We start from the raw sequence: 18,913 nt of genomic DNA on the forward strand, positions 1-18,913 counted from the left end.
TTTATATTTGGAATTGTAAATTAATGAATTCTTTAAAACTCAATTAAATCTTTATGAAATATTAATATTTTGCAAAGTTGCCAAACATAGTTATATAATACCCTATGTTTTATTACCTTGAATTTTGTTTTGGCTTTATAACTTTTAATGCTTTTCACCTTTGTTTTTCTATATAATGTTTTAATCTTAATCCCTTTTACAGCTTATCCATATACATTTGTTCTTATATGAATAAGCATCTTGCGATGGTGCAATGCAAAGAATCGATCTCTTTACAAGCAACCATCATCGAGGCAACATCAAGTCCATTAAATAAAATTTGTCTTGTTCCAATAATATTTAATTAAATACATTCCTTATAACGTGAAAAAAGGTTGTATTTTATTTTGAATAATTTTGATTTCTAATAATTATTGCTGAACAGTATCTGAAATTTTTTTGGATTATGGATAGCCTATCGTTTGGTTGGCCGAACGCGATTAATGTGTATGCATATGTATTACGTACCACTAAGAGAAAATGCAGTTGTTCAAATGTTGGGAAAAATACAACAGAAAAAAAGTACTGATTTTTTTTGTTAAATAAACCTTTTGTTTTTAGAACTTTCTAATATGAAGAAATCTTATCAATTTTGTTAATGCGCCTTATGTACAAGTTTTATTTGTAAATATGTACAAATATTTATGAATTAAAGCGAAAAAAATATAAAATGGAAGAAAATGTGTTTTATTTTAAGAGAAATATTTAGACAATACGGTAGGTGTTTAAGATTAAAATTAAAATTCTATGTTATATTGAGAAGTTAAACTATAATGTATAAATCTATATTTTTGTTCATTTAATTATTATTATATAACTTATAAATTATGCGTGGTCCACGGTGTGCTGAATGATAAAAACGAGAATGCTCTCAACGAGATGAAATCCACAAACAACAACAACTTGCATACGTCTGCAAAGATGATGGGTGCAGAAGTTCATGCACGTCTTGTTTTTAATAAGCATTCGTTCTATTGGAATTCAACATCAACAGCAGAGCAGAGCACATCGTGGACCAAAACTTAAGGTAATAAATTTTTGTGTTATTTAATAGAATTAAAAAATAATAATTATAACGTTGAGCAGAAAAATGTTTTAACTTTTCTTTTGTATCTGCTGTTTATGTCCGGTGTGGTCTGCTTCTGCGCATAAGGTTTATATAAAACCTTTTCAAGTTCCTTCGAAAAGCCGAATATTAATGTGAACCAATTTATTACTTAATTAATTGATAGGCAAATAATCGTGTGTGTCTATAAAGTTAATAGAACATTTTTTCTGGTGGTAAAATATTTTTGTTTCTTTAAAGACGAAACCTCGTGCTCGTGGTTTAAAAAAGAACTCTTTATATGGGTTTATATATGTATTTAAATTTACACATATTAATGCCCTCTAAGATCTCGTGTTGAACTTTTGTTTATGCAATTTTAACGTATTCAGAGTACATAGAAACATGTGGTAGAGAACAGACGTCAAATAATTTGCTGCCTAAGATTTTAATAACCCCAACTGTGCTTTTTGAGTTTTAAAATACGTGCGAGATAGAAAACAGTGTTTTTTGTTGACTCAAATAAATATTTGAATAAAAAGTGTTTTTTATAACTAATTACAAAAATTACGAAAAACAAAATAAAAACAATTTTTTTAGACTAAACCATTGACAATGGATCAATTTAATAAAACCCGCTCAAAAAAACCACAACTCTTTAGCCCTTTAATTAAGAGTAATCCAACTAATTCTCACATAATGAAAAACTCACCATCTCATGTAAACAAAAGTGACAGTAAAAATTCTCTCGCACAAAAGTCCACCAACACCACCAATAAACCTCCTGGTGAGGTCAATATTTGCTCTTCTCCCTCTGCAAATTCAATCACCGTCGCCTCCGCCGTTTCTGCTGCTTCTGCTCCTGCTGTTGTCATCCCAGTAAATGATTTGAATGTCGTCACTGACTCTCTTCTTGATCAGCCAAACATGCCTTCTCAAACTGAACTTCTTTTAAAATTAAAAGAACAAGGTGAGTCCATACTGGGTAGATTATCCACTCTTGAATTAAATTTAACCAGTCGAATGGATAATATTGAAACAAATATGTCAAAAAAAATTGACAAATTATCTCGCGATCTTATAAACTTGGAAGAGCGGGTAAAACAACTCGAGAATAACTGCACAGAAATAGTTGAGATTCGAGAGAAAGTAAACAACACCGCATCAAATGTTGACCGTCTCCAACTTGCTTCAATAGATGACAACGAAACTGAGCACATACATACAGAAATAGGCAGCTTAAAACTACAAATCCAAACAATCGCGATCAATAACATTGCAGCTGATGCTATCCTAATAGGCATACCGTACACTCCGAATGAACAACAACTGCTACTTTCGTAATCAGTCAACTCTCATTACCCGTTGCGCCAAACGTAACTTTTTCGCCTCGAAACTCAATACATTGGTATTGGTAAAAAGCCAATTTCTAAGTGTGAACTTGATCCTAATGACCTCAACAATCAGTTTACTCAAACAAATCAATTAGCTACTAGCTTTGAGCCCAAGGCTGGCTTACTTTATGATGGAGTTAACGATTTTTGCTTTGAGACGGTAACTGAAGACGAAATTATACGAACTTTTAAATCCTTGAGGTCCGAAGCTATAGGCGAAGATGGTATTCCGCTAAGATTTTTGAAACTTGTCCTACCCTGCTTGATTAACGCTCTCACTCATGTTTTTAATCACTGTATTGTCACTTCTACGTTTCCTATTGCGTGGAAAGCAGCCAGGATAACTCCTGTTCCGAAAAAGCCCACACCTTCCGAACTCGCCGACTACCGGCCAGTAAGCATTTTACCTTGCATGTCCAAAGTTCTCGAAAAAATCCTTACTAAACAAATTATTGACCATTTTACGTCCAAAAGATTGCTGTCTCCATACCAATCTGGATTTAGAGCTAACCATTCCTGCTCTACAGCAATGGTTAAGATCTTAGAGGATATTAGACTTGAATACGATAAAGACAATATCTCAGTACTGTGCCTATTGGACTTCTCGAAGGCTTTTGACAAAGTTGATCATCGAGTTCTTTGTCAAAAACTTGAGCACTACTTTGGTTTTTCGAATTCAGCTGTTCGTCTCATTGGTAGTTATTTGTGTAACAGAACTCAGCGTGTATGTGTTGGAAACAATTTTTCAGCACATACGTACTTGAAGATGGGCGTGCCACAAGGCTCTATTCTGGGGCCAATTTTGTTTTGTGCCTTTATCAACGATTTGCCTTCGGTTTGTGAGCACGTCTCTTTTCATCTATATGCAGATGATATACAAATTTATCTCTCACGTAGAATCGGTTTAATAGAGGATCTTGTCTTTCGCGTTAATGAAGATCTTGAGAGAATTTCTAACTGGGCTAAGGAAAATGGTCTAGTGCTCAATCCCAATAAAAGTCAAGCCCTACTAATTTCTAAGAAGACATACAACTATAGAGATCTACCTTCGATTACTTTGAATAGTGCCCATGTTAGTTTTGTAGATTCTGTGACTAGTCTTGGATTCAAAATCTCTAGGGATCTCTCTTGCAGAGACCATATAAATTATGTCATTGCACGTATTTACGGAACTTTAAGAAAACTATGGGTATCTAATTCTTTTACTCCTCAAGAAACAAAACTTCGTCTTATGAGAACTCTACTCGTACCAATCATTTCCTTTTCTGAAGTCGTGTATCCGAAACTGGATTCTTTATCGGAATACAAACTACGTGTGGCGCTTAATGACATGACTCGCTACGTTTATGGTATTCGCAGATATGACCACATCTCTGCTTTCAGCAAAAAAATTCTTAAGTGCACTATGGTCGAATACGTAAATTTCCGTATTTGTATCTTTCTCCACAGAATTATTCGCACAAGAACACCTGAGTACCTTTATGAAAAAATTGAGTTCTGTACATCGTCAAGAACAAATAATCTAGTTATTCCAACTTTTAGATATCTAAATTCCTCACGGTTGTTCCTCGTTCACAGCATTCGCCTTTTTAACTCTTTGCCGGTTAGCATTAAGAGGATAACGGATGCAGTAAGTTTCAAGACCGAGGTTTTTAAACATTTTTCGAACAACTAGAATGTTAAGGGGGAAATAGGAAAGAAGAAGAGAGGAAAAGTCTTATATGTATTATTAATAAAAAAAAAAAAAAAAATAAAAAAAAAGTCAAAAAAAAAAAAAAAAAAATATTTTTAGCAGCCTAAGTATTATCTTATTGTATATAGAATCAAACAGCACTTTAATTGTTCAACCAAAGTACAAATACTATAAAAGACATTGTCTTAGTGTATTGTTTACAATAAAGAAATTGAAAATTGAATTGAAATTGAATTGAATCTTTCGTTTTCTTTATAGGTACATATATTTCACCTTGGAACTCATTACATTATATTATTTTTTGTGAAATACGAGTATGAATGCGTTGAAACAAAAACGTGGTATTCCTAAAGCCACTTTAACTCGTGCGGCGGAGTTCATAATGTTAATTGATGAATCGACAACAATAGATATGTTAGAAATCCGATTAAAGAGAGTTGTCGAAGCATGGTCCGAGTTTACTAGTTTGCACTATGAATGCCTCCAGCACATGGAGGAAAATGAAGATCTAGATGCATTTAATCTTGACTTCAGTAGTTACGAGGAAAAATACTTCCTGGCTCATGCGGGATTAAATCGTGCGATTTGCGAAAGAACTGCTAAAGGCGGAGATAATAATAATAACAATTCTATGTTTGAACGTCTTGCAAATGATAATAGCGAACTTTTAAAAACTTTAGGCTGTACGTCCAAAGATCCCACAAAGGTTCGACTACCGCCAATCGTCATTCCGAAGTTTTACGGTGAATATAAGGATTGGCCATCCTTTCGTGATTTGTTTTTGGCCACGGTTGATATAAAGGAAAATCTATCTTCCACTCACAAATTTCAATATTTAAAATCATTTTTGAGTGGAACAGCTGCTGACGTCATACAGCATATAAAAGTTTCTGAAGCTTATTATACGGAAGCTTGGGATAGGTTAGAAAAACGTTTTGATCGCGGACATTTGATCGTTCAATCATTTATCCAAACATTTATGTCTCTTCCGTCTATTAACTCGCCAAACGTACAATTACTTCGAAAATTAACAGATGGTGCTGATGAAGTAATTCGAGGTTTAAGTGCATTATCCAAGAACAATCGGGACCCTTGGTTAATTTATATTTTACTAGGAAAACTCGATAGTGATACGAAACAGGCGTGGGCAGAAGAAGTTCGCTGTCGGGAAGATCAATCTATAACTGAGTTCATTGAATTTATTGAGTTAAGGTGCTACGCGTTAGAATCTTGTCAGACGTTGAACCGCACACCTATACAACTCGTGGAAAGTCGACAGGTGCTGTTCGAGCCTAAGTAGCAAAGCCATCGGACAAACGTTCACAATGCCCGTTGTGTAAAACAACTCATAATTTGTATCAATGCTCTCAATTCCTTGACTTAGATATTCCATCGCGAAGAGAATTTACAAAAACCAACTCGATCTGTTTCAGCTGCCTGTGACCAGGCCATAATATAAGTAAATGCAATTCAAATTTTCGCTGTCGTATATGCAAGGCTCGACACCATTATTTAGTTCATCAAGATGATGCAGCTAATGGTACACCAGCATCTTCATTTAATCAATCGTCTTCGTCGTCGTCGGTGCCATCGTTATCGTCGTCGTCATCTTCGTCATCATTGTTAGCTACAGGCCAAGGTCAAACTCCGGAAATTTTGAATCGTTCTTCAATTGGACAGTTGGTTAATAACCACTGTCGTGAATCAATCGCTTAAAAGCAAACAGTGCTGCCCACGATCTTAGCTAAAATTAAAAATTGCCAAAATCAATTCATCGATGTTCGTATTTTATTAGACACAGGATCTCAATCTTCATTTGTGTCAGAGTCATGTGTTCAAAATCTTGGACTTCGACGAAAACATGCTCAAGTTCCTGTTTTAGGCTTAGGCTCAATAGAAGCAGGCCAAACCAAAGGACGTGTGACTTTGAACTTGATGTCACGTTATGATTCGACTTTGCTGTCTATCGATGCGTTTTGCTTGACAAGATTGACGTCCAATTTACCCTCAAATTCGTTTCAAATCTCAAATTGGGATTATCTTTGCCATTTGAATCTCGCAGATCAATACTTTAATATATCGGGTCCTATTGATATTATTCTTGGTGCCGATAAGGCTTGGTCGATATTAAAACCTGAACAAGTTATTGGCCCTGAAGGAAGACCCATTGCTCAGAATGCGACTTTCGGTTGGGTTATAAGTGGAGAACTCAATGAGTCGAAAGATGTTGGTTCAGCATTATCTTCGTTCCACTCAACCTGTGACGTGGATTATCTTCTTCAAAAATTTTGGGAGTTGGAAGAAGTATCTTCTCACGATTCTCCTGTTAGTCTTAACGATCCCGCTGAAAAGCATTTTCAAGGAACATTCGGTCGCGCGTTAGATGGAAAATACGTTATTTCACTTCCATTTAAGAATCAGTTTGAAGGTACCCTTCAGTCCGCAGTTTCGCGTCTTTATGCTATGGAACGACGATTTACGAATAATCCTGAATTACACCGACAATATGTTTCATTTATGAATGAATATCTTGACTTAGGTCATATAGAACTGATTCCTAGTTCGGAAATCGATAAAAACCGGTTATGCCAATTTTATTTGCCTCACCACTCCGTGCTAAAGCCAGATAGCTCGACTACAAAGCTTCGCGTTGTATTCGATGGTTCGGCTAAGGACATTAATGGAAATTCGATAAATAGCCAACTAATTATCGGTCCATCCATACAACGTGATTTGTTCGGTGTATGTTTAAGATTCCGTCAACATAGATTTGTGTTTAACGCGGATATCGTCAAAATGTTTCGACAGATCTGGGTACATAAAAATGATAGAGGCTATCAGCGAATAGTTTGGAGGGAAGACAAGAAAAAACCTATTAAGCATTATCGCCTTAAAACGGTTACTTATGGAACGGCGTCGGCTCCCTTTTTATCGGTTCGTGTTCTTCAACAACTCGCTACAGACTATAAATCCAGATACCCAACCGCAGCTCGGGTTTTACTTCACGACGTTTACGTTGATGACGTCATGACCGGTTCAAATTCAATAAAAACCTTATTAGATTTACAAACGGAACTTGTATCATTATTGTCAGAATCCTAGTTACAGCTCCGAAAATGGAGTTCTAATTGCTGGGCACTACTAGCTACCAAAAATCGTGAAGATTGTGATTACTCGTTTGTAGATCCAGAACGATCCGTGAATGTGTTAGGGATGTACTGGAATCCTGCGTCAGACATGTATTCTTTTCGGCTTTCTAATCTCAAATCGCGACCTGTAATAACAAGGAGAATATTACTTTCCGAAATATTCAGTATCTTTGACCCAGTAGGTTTTTTGTCCCCTTCGGTAGTACTTTTTAAAATGCTTTTTCAAAAACTGTGGTCGTCCCAATTCAATTTAAGCTGGGATGATCCCCTTCCCTCTGAACTCTCGGAAACATGGTTGACCTATCGCGAACAGTTATCGTGTTTTGAAAAGGTTCGTGTCCCACGCAATGTATTCTTGTTTGATGCAACTGTTGAACTCCATGGATTCTGCGATGCGTCTTCATCAGCCTATGCAGCCGTCGTGTACGCTGTTACCAGGTCTTCCGATGGAATCGTAAATTTAAACATCGTAGCAAGTAAGACTAAAGTTGCCCTTAAAAACCAGTGTCTATTCTTCGTCTGGAACTTTGTGGTGCGTTATTGTTATCTCGGTTGATAACTTCGGTAAAATCATCGTTTAATGTAAAAATTAATAAAACGATGGTATGGTGCGATTCGGAAATCGTGCTGCATTCGCTGGCATCACCACCACGTAGATGGACAACATTTGTCGCTAATAGGACGGCCTTATTTTTAGAAACACTGCCGAGAAGTTATTGGCATCATGTACGATCCGAATCAAATCCTGCTGATTGTGCGTCCCGCGGTATAACACCCTCAACACTCTTTAATCACCATCTTTGGTGGACCGGTCCACCTTGGCTGTCTGAGTCTGAAGATGCTTGGCCAAAATCAAATCTTTGTGTAACTACAATGGATTCGGACTAAATTAAACGTGAGGAAAAGAACGTTGGAAGGCATGCACTCGTCACGTCGTTTGATGGACATGTCTTTCACGAACTTGTAGAAAAATTCTCGTCTTGGTATCGTCTTCTACGAGTGATTGCATACATCAAAAGGTATACTTTAAATTTAAATAAAACCAGAACCCATTTTTTCGATGGCCTAAAATTCGAGGAGATCCAAAAGGCAAAACACTCATTATTGTTATTCGTCCAAAATACCGCCTTCCAAGATGACATTCAACATTTGCGACTTCATCACCAACTACCAGCAAAATCAAAATTACTAAAATATTCACCATTCATTGACAATGTGGGTCTGCTTCGTGTAGGTGGGCGCATAAAACAATCAACAGTATCATTCAACATAAAACACTCTATTATTTTACCTAAAACTAACCCGATTTCTAAGCTTATAATTACAGATATTCACGAACGTTATCTCCATGCAGGACAATCTCAAACGTTTGTCTTTGTTAGACATCAATATTGGATAATGGGTAGCCGCAATCTCATTCGAAGAATCGTGGATCGTTGCAAGACTTGTTTTATGCAACGCAAACAACCAGTCAACAGATCATGGGTGATCTTCCAAAATGCCGCATCACACCCAGTCGCCCGTTTTCAAACACAGGATGTGATTATGCTGGTCCCTTCACCATAAGATTGTCCCGATGCCGGAAGGCTAAGACTTCAAAAGCCTATTTTGCTCTGTTCGTCTGTATGGCTACAAAAGCCATCCATTTAGAGCTTGTTGCGAGGCAAGAGGAGGTGTGGAGGTGGGTGAAGTGGAGGGGTAGGATAAGGATGAGGTAGGAAAAAGAGATAGGAAGATTTGGAAAAGGTTAGGTGGGATTGTTGAGCTCCGGGGGACGCGGCCTGCTTGCGGTGCACGGCGTCAGCTCGTCGGACGGGGCGGGATCTTGCCCCCGAAACTCAACCTCGCCTGCAGACAAAAACATATATCAGGCCAAGGAATGAGGAAAAGGAAGGAAATATATACGGACGGACTATTGGCACATCAGGGCACTGCGGATGTTGTGCAGTGAGGCCATTACCCACCCTACCTTTAGGTATCCGCGGCCAGTGTTGGATTCCCCCAAAATTGTAGGTCGACGTTCGGTTTCAGGTCATCGTTGAGTCACGCTCACTCTGCTACCCCTGGCACCCCTGAAAAGAAACTCAAGCCCTCATTGTTTCGCTTGGGCGAAACATAAAAAAACTTTTTTTTCTATTGCCGGCGTTATTGTCGGAAGTTTTTTATTTATATGACAGATACCAATTCGGATTTGTTACAAAATTATAACAAAAAAAGATTTATAATCAAAATAAATTAACAAAAAAAATTAGCATCAAAACAAGAAAAATAAAATGGTAACAAAAAAAAAAGCCAGGTTGGTAGTCCTACGTCTTTACTTCTTTCTACCTTTGCTTAGAAGTACCCTTTTTGGTATATTCTATTTTTACTTAGCGAATACGATTAGGAGAGCCCTAATTCCGTACCCCTAAAGAGCTCTGTGGAGGTATCTATCAGGACACTGTACAAAAAAAAAAACTTACGGGACCGAACACGAAATTTACACCAATCGTTTCTTTTAGCACCTCACAATAAAAAAAAAACCTACAAAAAAAAAGATTATGGAATTAAACAAAAAAAATAACTTTCACGCCGATGAATTAATTAATAATCAACGAATTAATTTGATAAATTTCAAAAAAAAAAACTTAAATATAGGACATTCACAAACACAAAAAGATCCACCGGGTAGGTATGAAGATATATAGAATATGTAGATGGTCGTATATGTGGTGGGTCAAATTTTCTTTCTGGGTAATTCCTTTTTTTCTCCCCGTTTCTTCTTTAAAATTTCCTTTAATTCCAATTTTTTTCTTCTTTAGTTTCTTTCTTTTTTTTCAGTTTTCAAGTTTCAATTTTCGGGTTCTTTAGTTTTTCTTTCTTTCACTTCTTTTTTTTTTTAATTTTATTTAATTTCAGATTTGTATTCAAATTTTAATTTTATTAAATTTCAAAATTTTTTTGAATCTTATTTAATTTCAATTTTTTTTTTGTATATAATTTCAACATTTTTTTAATTGGGTGGCGGCCCCGCTTAATTCGGGCCGCCGGGAATCAAACTATCATAAGAAAATACCACTAAGTAAATCCCTATAATTCGATAATTTAAGAGACTCACCACTTTTTCTTGTTATTTGCTTGGTTGTTGTTTTTTTTTGTATTCCAAATAGTTGGCACCAATTGAAATTCAACTTATTCCACTTTCACTATCTCAAACAGCTTTTCTTTCCTATAAGGAATTAATTTTTATTTTCGCATTTAAACAAATTTAAACAAATTAATACTTATAAAGATAAGTCGGCTTCCATTTTGTTTTTTTTTTTTCTATGGTTATTTTTCCATAGTGGTGGGAAGGTCAATGACGCTAACAATAATCAGCGTAGGTTGCCGACCTACCTCAACGTTAGTGAAAGGAAAAACGAATTACCTTTTATTTATAATTAGTAATTATTCAACTAGACAACTGAGGTTACACATATATACCTAACTATATACACATTTAACTATTAGCATTCCTTTTTCAGGATTTTGTCGAAACCCCTATCTGCTGGAGCGTCTGGTGTACCAAAGTTAAAGATGCTGGGAGGTACACTTCTAGATATGTGGATCGGAGGTGCTCATCAGAGATTGGCGAGAAAAAACCGAGCTAGTACTGTAATAAGCTAGCTAATGTACACATACCTTAATGTAAAATAGTTAAGATTAAGAATGCAAGCATAATGTTAAGATTAAGAACGCAAACATAATGTATTCCTACACCTGAAAGAAGAAACTACTTTCTTGCTCTTGTCTGGATTAAGATCATTCTATTCTCGACCGCTGTTAAGATAAGATAACCTCATATAATAAATTTGTATTTTATAATTAAATTATTAGTGTTTTATTTCATTAACAATTAACATAATTGTTACATGGTGTCAAAAGTGGGATACATACAAAAAAAAAACACTCAATAACAACAGCAACTACCGGAGGAGTATTAAACAAACAAAAGAAAAAGTATCGCGTCGCTGTACGTGTATTTTTTTTTGTTACTTGGAAATCAACTTTTAGAATCAATGACGTCATCTGACCGCGTGCCTGCTGAGCTAGATTGCTCACATTTGGGGAAACAGTGGCCAAGCTGGAAACGTACATTTCTAATGTACATGATGGCCACAGGAAAAAACGAGGAAAGCGAAACAAAAAAAATTGCAACATTCCTATGGCTTATAGGTCCAGCTGCAATGGAAATTTATACCACGTTGTTCCCAAATGATGGCACAACTGATGGAATACTGGGAAATCAAAATGCTGTGGCTCCAGGAAACGAACAAGCAGGTGAAGGCGAGAATCAAGCAGAAGAGCGACAGTCACGCACACTTGAGGAAATCATAATTGCTTTCGACCGCTACTGCATTCCAAAAAAAAATGTAACAATGGAGACATTCAAGTTCAACCAAATATTGCAGAAAGAGAAGCAGTCATTCACTGACTTCGAAACTCAAATCAGGAAACAAATTCAGTTCTGCGAATTTGGTTGTGCTTGTGGTGTCTCCTATGAAGAAAAAATGATAAAGGACAGAATCATCATCGGGGTCTATGACAAAAAGCTGCAGCTTAAGCTCCTGGATGGGAGGGATGAATCACTGCAAAACGTGATTTCAGTTTGCAAGGCGTTCGAGGCAGCAAATGCTAACAAAGTTTTGCTTGATAGAGGTGCAATCGCTCAAAAGGCATACAGTGTGGAACAACAACAAATCAGCGCTATAAATCGACGATGCTACAACTGTGGGGACGACTTCACTCCTTCACATCTTAGAAGCTGCAAAGCAAACGGGGTAACTTGTCGATGTTGTGGAAAGCAGGGGCACTATCAAAGGTTGTGCAAATCAAAAGGAAAACAAGGGGAGCAAACTGGATATCATAAGGAAAACAAAAAGCCAGACAACTACAATAAAGGAAAGCCTTCGGTTCACTCTTTGCAATACTGGGGTGACTCATCAGGTAAATTACAAAGCAATGTTTTTGATAGTTCTTATTATTTAAATGAAAAATGTCACTATAGAATAAATTCGAATATCTTTGGAAAAAAAGAGCAATGGAAAAAAACATTCTTGATAGGGAATGAACACATCACCTTTAAACTTGACACTGGATCTGATGTCAATTGTATACCGGTTTATTTAACAAAAAAAACTTGACATTGAATTAAAGTATAAAAACGAACTTAATAATTTGCTAATCTCTGATTACAATGGTAATAAAATTAATGTATTTGACATAGTAAAGCTTTCGTGTTATGATTTAGAAAAAAAAACTGAACACTCTTCTCACTTCTATGTCGTTGATGATAGTCATGAGCCATTGCTTGGCTTGGAATCGTGTAGGGAGTTTGGGTTGGTAAAACGAATTGATGTTGACGCTGTCATGTCTTCATCACTGGCATGCACTGAATTCATAAAAACTAATGGGGATGTTTTTGGTAGTGTTGGTAAGTTTCCGGGAACCAATTCAATTAAATTGAAAGAAAATTCTAGGCCATCGTTGCACTATAAGAAAAGAATACCACTTAGTCTACTAGATAAACTTAAAGCAGAAATTGAAAATATGTTGCGGGAAGGTATAATTTCTGTAGTAAATTATCCAACTGAATGGGTAAATAATCTTCAAATAGTAGAGAAACCAAATGGGAAGCTTCGGATATGCCTTGATCCAAAACCACTTAATAAATGTATTCAGCGCGAACATTTTCTAATTCCTACAATCGATGACTTCACGTCCAGGCTGGCAGGAAAACGTGTGTTTTCTGTATTGGATCTTTCTAATGGGTTTTGGCATATGCAATTGGATGAAGTTAGTGCTGATCTTACAACATTTATGACCCCATTTGGGAGATATAAGTTCAATCGTGCACCATTCGGACTTAATAATGTTCCTGAAATGTTCCAATGCAAAATGGTTCAAATATTTGGGGACATCCCAGGAACTATGATTTATTTTGATGATATAGGCATAGCTGCTGAAAATGAAAGTGAGCATGACAAAATAATGGGAATGGTACTAGAACGTGCGAGGGCTAATGGAATTAAGTTTAATCGAGACAAAATTCAGTACAGGGCAAACCAAATTAAGTTTATGGGACATATTTTGTCATATGGGAAAATTCAACCGGAAATCAAGCATCTCGATGCAATTTTAAATATGGAAAAACCTAAATGTAAGCAAGACATTATGCGATTATTGGGTCTTTTTAAATACTTAGCAAAATTTATTCCTAATCTATCAAAGCTTACTGCCAAGTTACGTGAACTTACTTATAACAACGTTGAGTTTAAGCTTACAGCTGAACATGAGGAAGAAATAAATAAGCTATTGGGGATTATAACTTCTGATCCCGTCTTAGCAATTTATGATGCAAATAATCCTGTCGTGATACAAACAGATGCGTCCAAGGATGGATTGGGTTGTGTCTTGATGCAACTAGGGCATCCTGTCGCATTTGCATCTCGCACATTGAGTACCAGTGAGCAGAAATGGTCACAAATAGAGAAGGAGCTTTTAGCTATACTATTTGCTTGTACAAAGTTCCATTTTTTTGTTTATGGACGTGAATTTACAGTTCAAAGTGACCATAAACCACTAGAAACATTAGTCCGTAGAGACATTGATGGTGTATCACCACGATTGCAACGTATGTTTATGGCACTCTTGAAATACCCTAAAATGGAAGTAGTTTACAAACCTGGCAAAGAAATGCTGGTAGCAGACTGTTTATCGCGTGCACAACTAAGTTGCTGTGGGGAAATCGAAAACTTAATGGGAATAATTCACACTGTAACTAAGTCTGCATGCCTATCGATGGCAAACTATGACCTTTACAGTTCTGTTTTAAAACGTGATGAAGAATATTCGAAAATAGTCGGATTTATTCAAAATGGTTGGCCAAATTTCCATCATCTAAGTAAGTTAGGGCAAGAACTTCATAAATATAAGTCAGAACTACATTTTGAAAATGGATTACTGTTTCGTAACCATCGTTTAGTAATTCCAACGGAATTACAGAACAAAATTGCGAAGTGGATACACGCTCCACATTTGGGAATAGAAAAAACACTTGCTCGAGCAAGAGCGCACTATTTCTGGCCAAACATGAGTGTTCACTTAAAGCAAATTGTAGAATCTTGTCAAATTTGTGAAAAATTTACGCGAAACATTCAAAAGGAAAAACTATTACAAGATGATCAACCTGAATATCCACTTCAAATCATTGCTATGGATTTATTTGAGTATGCGGGAAAAGACTTTCTGGCCATTATTGACGCATATTCATGCTTTGTAATAGTAGAAAATCTTAGTAACAAAACTTCAAGTCATATAATCGAGAAACTAAAGATTAATTTCAATAAAATAGGATACCCAACTATTATTCGTTGTGATAATAGTCCTTTTGCCTCCGGGGACTTTGAAAAATTTGCAGACAGTCACAACATAATCATGAGATTTTCAAGTCCACGGTATGCGCAAAGCAATGGGTTAGCAGAAAAGGGTGTAGCAATAGCAAAGAATATTCTTAAAAGGTGCTATGAAGCACAAGAAACAAAACATTTTCAGTATAGGTTGCTTGAGTACAATACCACGCCTGTGGCAAGCGTTGGACTTGCCCCAGTTCAATTAATTTTTGGCAGAATGGTTAAAACAAGAATGCCGATCTCTAGTTCCTTACTTCACAGAAATCACATAGATGAGAAGTTTGTTCAGACCAAATTTAAAGAAAAAAGGCAAAAGCAGAAATATTATTATGACAGAAGTGCAAAATCACTTCCAGTGCTTGAGTTGGGTGATCGTGTGATTTTTAAAAAAAAATTCAAAAGAATGGTATTATGGAACAATAGTTGATCATGTAAATAATCGCTCATATATTATAAAAGATAGCTTTGATAATTATTTTAGGCGTAATAGACGCTTCATTGCTAAAACTAAAAATAATAATTTTAATGTTAGCGATATGATGTATGAAGAAAACATCAAACAAAATGTAACAAATCCAGATATTTTTAAAGAAATTCAAATTGTTCCTGAAGATAGAAATAATAAAAGAAATTCTCAATCTCTAAATAAGACTAAACAAATTGAATGTAATGTGGATGATTCACAACTACCAGTTTCATTTAATAATACAAGTACATCATCAGATAATGAGTATGAAACAGCTGATAGTAGTGAATCAGAATCAAACGAAAAATGTGGTTTTGAGACACCTGAAATTGCTGTAAATAAAGATAGTATACCAGTAATGGGTAATGAACAATACAGAACTAGTAGTGGAAGAACTGTACGTCCACCGCAAAGATACGGCTGGGACTGAAACCTTATATAGGTACATACATATATGTATATATAATTTCAAAAAAAAAAAAAAAAAAAAAAAAAAAATTATTAAAGAAAAAAGCGTGTAATAAGCTAGCTAATGTACACATACCTTAATGTAAAATAGTTAAGATTAAGAATGCAAGCATAATGTTAAGATTAAGAACGCAAACATAATGTATTCCTACACCTGAAAGAAGAAACTACTTTCTTGCTCTTGTCTGGATTAAGATCATTCTATTCTCGACCGCTGTTAAGATAAGATAACCTCATATAATAAATTTGTATTTTATAATTAAATTATTAGTGCTTTATTTCATTAACAATTAACATAATTGTTACAAGTACCTATGTCCTCTATTAAGCCTTAAGTGTATACAAAAAACTATCTATATTTAATTGGGAGTACCTACTAATTTAAATGTATTTTGTTTTTCAGGAATCCTTCTATGCATCGAATCAACACTTAACATTGATGACCCCCATCTCTATCCGCCACCACTACGAATTTCTACTTTACAGTACCCATACACCATTCAAGTGATTGTTGGTGAGTGATCTTTTTTATAACCTTACTTTGATTGATTAGATTATAGTTAAACTTAAAAATTAATAAACTAATAAATAAGTTGATAAGTTAATAAATAAATAAATAGTAGATAAATTAGTAAAATCAGTAGATTTTGTAAATATCACAGATCGTAGTTTTCAATCATTGCGGATAGTATTTAAGTTAGTAAAATTAGTAAATTAAGTATCACAAGTTTTAAAAGATAAGTTACTTAAGCTAAAATAAAAAAGAAAATATAAATATCACAGATGAAAAAAAAATTAAAGCTATCAGTCTTAGTAGGATTAATAAAGTTAGTTAAAAGTATCACAGATGGAATGGTCAAACCATTTTATCACAGATAAAGAAAAATTTTAAAAGCTATTAGCCTAAGTAAAATTAATAAAGTAAGTAAAAATATCACAGATGGGATGGTTGAACCATTTTATCACAGATTTTTAATAAAATAAGTTAAAATACCAATAAATAAATAAATAAGAACATTTAACATTAAGTAACATTTAGAACATAAGGCATGCAATGAATATAATAAATACATACATACTTAAAATATCCGTGTTTATTAAACAGTTCCAGGTACTTGTGGTTTTTGTTATAGGGTGTTTTGGTTTTTTCTTTTTCGATCTGTTGCTAAATAAATATAATAAGTTATACTCACGGATAATTTAATAAATTAACAAATAACAAACAGAAACGAAACGAATAGCAACAATGATAACTAAGAAAAACGCCTTGTATTTTAAACAAACAAGCAAACAAACGTGTTTTTGGAAACATTCTACTTATTGTTTTAAATCTTTTGCGTGATATATTCCAAGTCTTTTTCCGGTTAAATTTTCTAACTCATACATCTGATTTCCTATTCGTTTAACTACGCGGCATTTTATATACTTGGGTGAGAGTTTGGCTGATAAACCTTTCGACGAATCGTTTATCACAAAATTTTTTCTATACACCGCTTGTCCGGGTGAAAATTGAACGTTTTTAGTACGGACATTATAAATTTTTGAGGATTTATCGTTGGCTTTGATTATATTTTCGCGAATTTGATTTCGTATGCACTGCAATCGACCTTGTCGGGTAAGAGTTAACAGTTTTCTGTCGTCCAGCGCATGCAACTTCTTGGCAAGTTCATAACTGCTACCGTGCGTCATCATGTTAGTGCCGAATAATGCATAATAAGGTGACACACCGGTAGAGCTATGAACCGCGCTTCTTAACGCACACGCGATGTCGCTAAGGTGCGTATCCCAATACCCTTGATCGTCTTTTAGGTACGATCGAATAGCAGCCAACAAGGAGCGGTTCACCCTCTCCGACGCGTTCGATTGCGGTGCATAGTGAGCGGTTCTAAAATGCCTTATACCGTATTTAGTTATCATCGATTCGAATTCTTTGGATACAAATTGTTTTCCATTGTCGGAATGGATGATATTGGGTACTCCAAACATATTAAAGACCTCTTCTTTTAAAAATTTAATGACGCTTGAAATACTTGCTTTTCTTAACGCTTTCAATAACACAAATTTGGACAAATGATCTAAGACAACAAACACGTATACATTTCCTAATTTTGACCTCGGATATGGTCCTAAAAAGTCAATGTATATTTTTTCAAACGGACGATTACTACAATATGACGTAACAATAGGAGGACGAGATACTTGATTCGACGCTTTACTTTGCTTACACACACTACAATTGGATACGTATTCACGAACATGCACGGTCATATTAGGCCAGTAGAAATAATTTCTAAGTTTAGCTAGGGTTTTTGCTATGCCGCCATGTGCAGATTTAGGAGGATCATGAACCTTCTTTATAATTTCCTCGGTTAAACCTCATGGTACCCAAAGGAGCCAAGAATGTTCCCACATTTCTTCTTCGCCTAATTTTTTAAAAACTTTTTTATAAACATATCCGTTGAGGTCTAAATATTCATCGGAAAGGAATTCCGCTGACTTCAAGTCAATCAACGGGGCAATGTCCTCGATAGCCAGAGAATCCACATGTACCCGAGAAAGAGTATCCGGTACTACGTGTTGACTTCCTTTACGGTGCTGTATGTCGAAGATACAGGACTGTAACGAAAGACTCCACCTGGCAAGCTTGCCACTAAGGTCCTTCATGCTCATCAGCCATTTAAGGCTGGAATGGTCGGTTATAATCGTAAAGTCCATACCCTCAACATACGGCCTGAATTTCTTCACAGCCATCACCGCGGCCATACACTCCTTCTCGGTGACACGGTAGTTTCTCTGGCTTTTATTAAATTTTTGAGAGAAAAACACGATCGGTACCTCCTCTCCTTCCTCGTCCAAATGAACCAGTACAGCACCGATCCCGGCGTCAGAAGCATCACATTGGATGTAAAATCTTTTTGTGAACTCCGGGTGCGAAAGAACCGGCGCTGAGATCAACGCTTTCTTCAAATTCTCGAAAGCCACCAGCGCTTCATCCGTCATGAAGAACTTCTCGCTTCTCTTCTTCAACAGGTCAGTCAAAGGAGCAGTCAAAGTTGAAAAGTCCTTTATGAACTTCCGATACCAGCCTGCCATTCCAAGCAGCCTACTGATCTGCCTAGGGGTTTTCGGGATCGGGAAATCCACGATCGCCTCTACTTTCGCCGGATCCGTTTTAAATTTCCCACCACCAACTATGAAGCCCAAGTATTTTAACTCTTTGAAGCAAAAC

The 18,913-nt window shown here is 35.8% G+C and overlaps 1 long non-coding RNA gene across 1 annotated transcript; it reads left to right on the plus strand.

Annotated features, from left to right (window-relative positions):
• The first annotated feature begins 15,991 nt into the window (after positions 1-15,991).
• On the plus strand, positions 15,992-16,653 carry LOC129952523 (uncharacterized). The gene is made up of 2 exons (XR_008782327.1): positions 15,992-16,021; positions 16,088-16,653. It is a non-coding gene; the product is annotated as an uncharacterized LOC129952523 (long non-coding RNA).
• The last annotated feature ends 2,260 nt before the right edge of the window (positions 16,654-18,913 follow it).

Source organism: Eupeodes corollae, chromosome 3, assembly GCF_945859685.1.
Source record: "Eupeodes corollae chromosome 3, idEupCoro1.1, whole genome shotgun sequence".
Classification (NCBI taxonomy): domain Eukaryota; kingdom Metazoa; phylum Arthropoda; class Insecta; order Diptera; family Syrphidae; genus Eupeodes; species Eupeodes corollae.